Raw genomic sequence first — 7269 nt, 5'->3', positions numbered from 1 at the left:
GTGGGAATCTCAATTTGTTCGGAATTAATAACGAACTGTAAAACGAAACAAACACGAGGCTTCATCATTCTAAATGTCTACAAGATAGCTACTTCAATGTTATATGCCTAGATAAGTGACTTTTTTATTTGAAGTACACTACATTTTACTTCACAAGTAACAGTGAAATGTGTTAACTTCTAGACCAGCCCATTTTTTTCTAGTCAGACTACAAATACTTCAGCTCACTACTTCAAGTAAAGGAAGAATTTTTTATCGCTATTAAGGGTCCTCGAATTAATGTGTTAACTAAGAATCCCCAGGTTAGTATATTTTAGGAGTAATAGAACTAGAAGAGCATAGTTGAACGTATTATATTCGTAATTCGTAACAAGCTCTCAATCAAGTACAAAGGGATCAGTAGTTAGAACGAATAACACTGTATTCCATATGATTAACGAGATCATGTCACACCTATCTCTTACGAGGTGTAGTTTATTTAATGGAATGTGTTTAATTTAAGGTAATCAAGTTTATTCAAAGTAATCATCTCAACATAGAAATATGTTTGTTTTCGGCCACGTATTCACTTACTTCTTGATACTTTGGAATGAAAATGACTTTCTAGAAAATCTTAGAGTATGACGTTCAGTAGTGCACTTACATCATTTTGAGGATTAGATGGATTTCACAGACGACGTTAGACGATTGGCCTTGGGAGTCAGAGATTGATTCCATTTGAGAATATGAATTGCTGACGCAGTGATCTAGACTAAACGCTGCCACTATGAGTACGAAGGTCATAAGCTTGATTTGGGATTTCTAAGTTGAGCAAGACGAAAACGAAACCATTGTTCAGTTCCCCCTTGTTTTCAGCAGGATCCCAGTTAACATTATCTTGTAAAATAGTAACTCAACACAGCGTGGTAAATTTTGTAGTAGCTTTAAATTTAACTAACCACTGGAGAATGTTATATATATTATTTGTATGTGTGATATTTTTAAGTCGATAATCAAGAATGAATGGGTTAGATAAGAATTCGTATATGTATATTGCTTAATGTATATTTAGGCAACTGGATTAGCTATCATATACGGTAGTAATAAAGTGTCAAAGAGCAATATAATTCAGTGGATACAACTAGACTTATTAACTGTTGATATATCTCCAACTGTTCATAAAATACGGTTGATTAATTATATGTCTGCTACTTAGTTTCATACCACAAACGACCAAGTTGTGTGCACATTGAGATTTATTTTTGGTGCGTTGTGATCTTATATTTGATGTATATATTCATATCGTTTTTAAATGCGAATAAAAAAGGGTACATCTGCTCTTTTCGCTTGTGTTCTGACTGAGGGAACTCTGTGTAGACACATCACTTAGAATATACTATAGCTGAGTTAAAGGAATCAGTGTTCCTTTTCTAAGTAAATACTGCAGAGAAGAAAATAAAAATACTGGACATAAAAACATAGTTCTAAATTAATTTTAATCTGATCGTTGAAGTAAACCTATTCTGTTAGACTTTCATTTATTTTGTTGAGATGACTATACACCTGTGAAGTAGTTAAGTTCGAACAACTATTCACAATTTTATCTATCCAACGCCTCATGATCTGGAGCAAAACAACTTACGATTAACTAACAATTTCAACTCATCCGCTGCATGGGATGTTATGTGAGCTAAAAATATAGTCAAACTGTAATGAGTTACATAGATTTAACAGACAGACCACAAACACAGCATATGGTAGGTAAAAATTATATACATACGGGTTCTCTTCGGCATTAATTTGACTCATTATGGATGACCATACAAAACTCATATGCATTGACTTTTTCCATAATTCATCATTCATGTTTATATAAATACATTTTAAAAATTTCAGTCGTATAAAAGGGTCATGTCCTCTATCTGGAATAAGTTGATATATAAAGAAAACAATTTTCTTAAACATAAAATAAGCTGGATACATCCTATTGATTTTCAGGATTTTATCACAAACTTAATTGTTTTAAATCTGTATCAAATATGTTTTCATTAGGTATATAAACTTTAAAAACACATAAGAATTTCCAGACAGGGATTCATTTATTTATCGATGTATATGAATAATACGAGCACTTTCTTCAAGAAAACCACGGCACTCTAAGCAGTCACGAATTAATTTATAACAGAATAGCAACTGTGATGTTTAATGACATCGTGTTTGGTTATCCAAAAAAAAATTTAAACATTTGTTTAAAAACGTTTAGTTAGAGTTCAAAAAACAGATATGGTAGATAACTAATAACACTCTTGTGAAATAACTCGCCAATACTTGCAGACAAATTTAAGCGACCAATACAAAGTAAAGACTTGGATACTGATACTCTGTGCCTAACGATTGCCTCAATCCTAACTGGTTCTGAACGAAAAGGAAGAACGCAAGATCGATGCTAATCAGTCCTAGATCACTATTACATTTCTGATATTCATTTATAAACATACAGCAGACCAATTGGGTAACAGTATTAACACAGGACAAAAACATAAATGGTGGGAAAAAGGAATACTGAGTGCTCAAATACTTTGTCCTACTTTATAAGTTAGAGATGCTGTAGAGGCAAATTACTGTCCAAATAAAAGCTTAGACCTAGGGTAATAAGAAAATGATAACAACAAAATACGTAATAAAAATTATATATATATATATATATATATATATATATATATATATATATAATCGTAAAAAATAGCTTCGAAAGTCTTTACCTCATAGTCATCTCTTACAACATGTAGCAAGAAATCTAATAGGTAGTTGGTGATATTTTAGATTTCTTAGCACGTTCTGAAAAACGCACGATTCAAAAACCTAGAAATCCATGATTGTGTAGTAGCTCGTTATTTAATTTATAGTGATAGTGTCATCACTATTTTAACTCGGTTTACAATTAGACAATAATCAACAAAAATTCAACTTTACTTCATGGTTATTAAAGACTGGAGTATTTAGGAGACAGCTACTAATTTTCCACTACGGTGGTGGACTGGATTTTCGCTCATTTTCCACAACATACTTTCATCGACCTTTGCTTAATTGATTGATAAACTGTCCACCTCAAAAAGTTATTTCCACTGATTCTCACTAACTCGATTATTAAAACTCGTGTAAATCATTCCGATTTCTTACAATTCTTACGCAACGACTTCGTACTTGTGAGACTGAAATTGGTGATTACTGTAGTAATTACGTGCGTCTATTAATATAGTTCATCAGTGACCATGTTAAGTATACAAACGAAGATAAAACAGTTAAAAGATCAAAAGTGATTGAGGAAAATATAAGATTGCAAGATCACTACATAACACTGCCTTTCAAATGGTATTTATCAAATTATAACAAAAAAGTGAAAACTCAAGGTTCATTTAGAACACATCTTTGCAGTCCAAAATAACCAGACTGACATTTCAATACTTATTTAGATTTGTAAATAGGCTTGAAAATATAAACTTTCAATGATACTCTTCACTATTCCAATAACTCATATACATCCTCTCCGATTATGTTGTGTAGGATAATTCCTTTATATGACTTCAAAATATGATGACCGTTAGCCGTGTATTTTATTAGGCTAATTCTCTTGGTATCACTCCGACTTTACTCGAATATTGAGAAGACAAAACAGTAATTGTCGGGAATGTGCATCCTCGATAATTAGTGAAATCCACAAGCGTGGGAGAGGAAAGCACACCGGAAAGTGAACGAGTAAAAAGTGAAAGCATTTATTTGTTCCAAGTGTTAATCGATACGTGAGTAAACTTATTGACTGTTTGAATTTACAGCCATTGAGAGGATAGAGAAAGTTGAAGTGCAAACACACGTTTAATCAGACTTGCGTTATATTTGTACATAGACGATTAACTGTCTAAGTTACAGCAAGAGGGTAAAAAAATATATAAAACGCTTGCTGTAATGTCACTCCTAGATGAGTGCCGATAAATGCAGAGAATTAAAGAATTACACTGAATCGGTATTATTTCTCTACAATTATATGTCCTCATTGGGAGAACTAATCGTATACACATTTTTTCACGAGTGAATTCACATGCGGTTTTGATGAGATCTATAAGCATTATCACGCATATCCAAAAACGTGTGTTCAATAGAGTGGCCAGCCCTGACGAACACCACTTGAGGTAATCAAGTGGCCCTACCTAAGACCTCAGTCAATCTCACTGCTAATGCTGGACTGCCACCAATGAAAATCTCAGGGGTAAACCTGTCAGGGCCTGCTGCTCTTCCTCGCTTCAGATGTCCTATAGCTTTGTCAACCTCGTAAAGAGTTGATGAACTTACATCAACTTTCCATTCAGGTCGACAAGAGATCGTGAGAAACCGACGTGTGACTGAAGGTCAGTCATACTGATCCCTTAAGTGTTCTGCCTATCGATCCAATCTCCTAAATTGAGAATGAATAATATGTCCATCTTTTTCCGAGATAGTTTCGCCGACAGTTGGGTTCCTCATACCAGTTTCTGTAACAAGTCTGGATAGTTGTCTAATGTTGCCTATTGCCGCTACCTTTTCCATCTCCCTTGCTTTCGCTACCCACCACTACATCAGAGCGCCTAGCTTTTCGGAGAAGGTGGAAAAGCTTTCTGTAGAACTCATCTTTCAAATCATTTGAGCTGCAGTCAGTGGGAGAGTAGACAGAGACGACGAAGAGTGTCCTTATCCTTCCAAGTCCTTACTTTTCCGTTCAGTCGGATCCAGTCTAAAAGAGCTAGTTCTGCCCTAGGACTCAATGCTATATCTACGCGAGCGAGGCTACGGGAAACAGCAACCGGGCCTCCAGATACACGAAGCGTGAATCGAGTTGATTCTTTATTTTGACAATTTGAGGTTCAATGTGTGACGCTACCCGGATCCTGTATGTGCGCTTCGAACACACAACCTAGCTAAGGAAGTCTGTTGTCCTATTTGGCACAGTGTTCGGACGTTAAAAGCTCCTACATGTAGTTTAGAGCGTGGTTTCAAGACACCAGGAATAACGTTCCACGTACTCGAGTCGTTTGCATTAGCGGCGCGAAGTGATAAAGGGACGTGAGAAGGGTTAGTCGTGGAGATAGGAATTATAAGGAGGTGTAGGAAGGATTTGGTTGTGCCCAACTTGGTCTCGTGTGCTGTCACGGGTATGAGGGCTGATGTCATTTCCCGGCTTTCCACACTGTGAAAGGGTATTTCTTGAGGAATCTGACAAGGAAGTTGGATTAATGTTGGTCTTAACGACCTGGGAGTGTAGCCGCAGAGCCTAAAAGACAACTGCTTGAAGCCGGTCACGCAAAACTCTTTTGTGGCGGGTTTTTTGACGTGTTAGCTTCGTTCTTTAAAGGGCCTTACCACCGGAGACGGAAATCCGTGGGATAAGGCGAGATGTACATGTTTAGGGTCGACCTTTTCTAAACCCTTCCTTTCTTGTGAGGAGACAGCATCGCTGCAGCTGCTAGTTGTTCGAGTGAAACACCTTACTGCTGTCACACCTCTCTACAGTCTGCAGTACGACTTCGCCCTCAGACCTTGAGTAGCTATTTTTAGTCATACAGTTCTCCAATCGACCTGCCTGGAGTGGTAGAACCTACAAGAATATATGTTCCAGCTAATATAGCTCGATCGGGTCATTATGATAAGCAAGCCCGACCACCACTTCAAGGTAGCAGCTGCGGTCGGGTCTTATAAATATACATCAAATGATTACCCACACATACGTTCTTCCTGATAGTTTAAAGAAAGCAGGAATAAATTCAATTTGTATCCAGGATTAAATCTGTTACCCCCTAACATCAATCGAAATTAAATTACGACTATCTGAATTGAGCTATGATACTCAACTGCTGATTGCCCTTGTTTCCTCAAATCGTACTGTGACAAACAAAATATCCTAAAATTAAAATCATATGAAAATCAATTTTTCGTCCTAAAAACAATGAGTTGTATGGTAAACACATATGAATACATAAGAACAGAAATGTCAAACTTAACCCTTCTCACTAGGAAAACCGAACACAGATACTACATAAGTTGTTAACGTTATTATGGACGTGTTACAACCCACCTAAAGCTGTATAGTTAAGAGAATCAATGCCACAGTAAAGGGGAAACAACTTTTAGGCGGTCTCGCACTGCCTCCATGATATCTCGACCTGGCCTTCTACATTTGATAAAAGGGAATTTTTTCACCCATCCAATCGATTAATCACCAGCTGATAAAATGAAACGTTAGATTGAAAAATTACGACTATAGGCCATTTGTTATTTTTAGGACTGAATGGTAAGATGTGTAAATACAATTCTTAAAATACTGTAAGATTTATTTCCAATATTGTCCGAAGATATCATCCATAATAGTATAAAAAATAATCCAATAAGCAAAACAATTATTTCTGGTTTTGCAGAAAGTTATAAAAATGCCATAAAATAGAGTGAAATGAAACATGAATAGTGGATTTCCACACGAATCACCAATATCACTGATTCCGAATGTCCCTCTCATAAGTAGAATATTGAGATATTCCGAAAAGGTAGATATTATGTGATCATCCAGAGTTAGGGAATAGCGCGTGACAACAATTCATACATAGAGTTAAAAGCTAATCATTACTAGATACATATATTTTTAAAAAGGATGACAAACCTGAGAAAACGTCAAATACGAAAAAAACAAGATCAAAAACCTGCTCTATTGTTGATGGTAAAACAACTTACAGAAAATTTATTTTAAATGTTGCCGTTAAATCACATATAAACTAGTTGGATTATTCGGTAAAAGGTGATTTACAGGAAAAAATTGATTAGTTGTCGATCGAACTGCATTTTTGTACAACCAAGTCAAGAAACATTTTTACAATTAAGGGATATCGATAATTAGTAGGTTGAAGATGTGTCAAAATTAATGTCATATTTTACTCATTAATCGGGGAAGAAGGACAAATAACTTTATGCTGTTCTACTGATTGAAACAGAATTCTAAAAAAGGTATAATTAATTATCGATAATTAACCACTAGTTTAAGTCATCTGTTATTAATGTGCAGCATACCACAATATAACAGACGACAGATCTTAACAGCTTTTTCGTAATGAAGTTTCATCTAATAAATTAGATCAAATCTCATCCATCTATGCATGAAAGCACTCAGCATTAAAAACACGTAATACAAAAACACATAAATATATGGAGAAAAAGGCATTTTCAGCGTTATATATCTTTGTTGAATAAAAGAAAATAATACAATCGCAATAA

This window comes from Schistosoma mansoni, chromosome 3 (assembly GCF_000237925.1).
Source record: "Schistosoma mansoni strain Puerto Rico chromosome 3, complete genome".
In the NCBI taxonomy this organism is placed as follows: domain Eukaryota; kingdom Metazoa; phylum Platyhelminthes; class Trematoda; order Strigeidida; family Schistosomatidae; genus Schistosoma; species Schistosoma mansoni.
Note: the sequence above shows the minus strand (reverse complement) of the source record.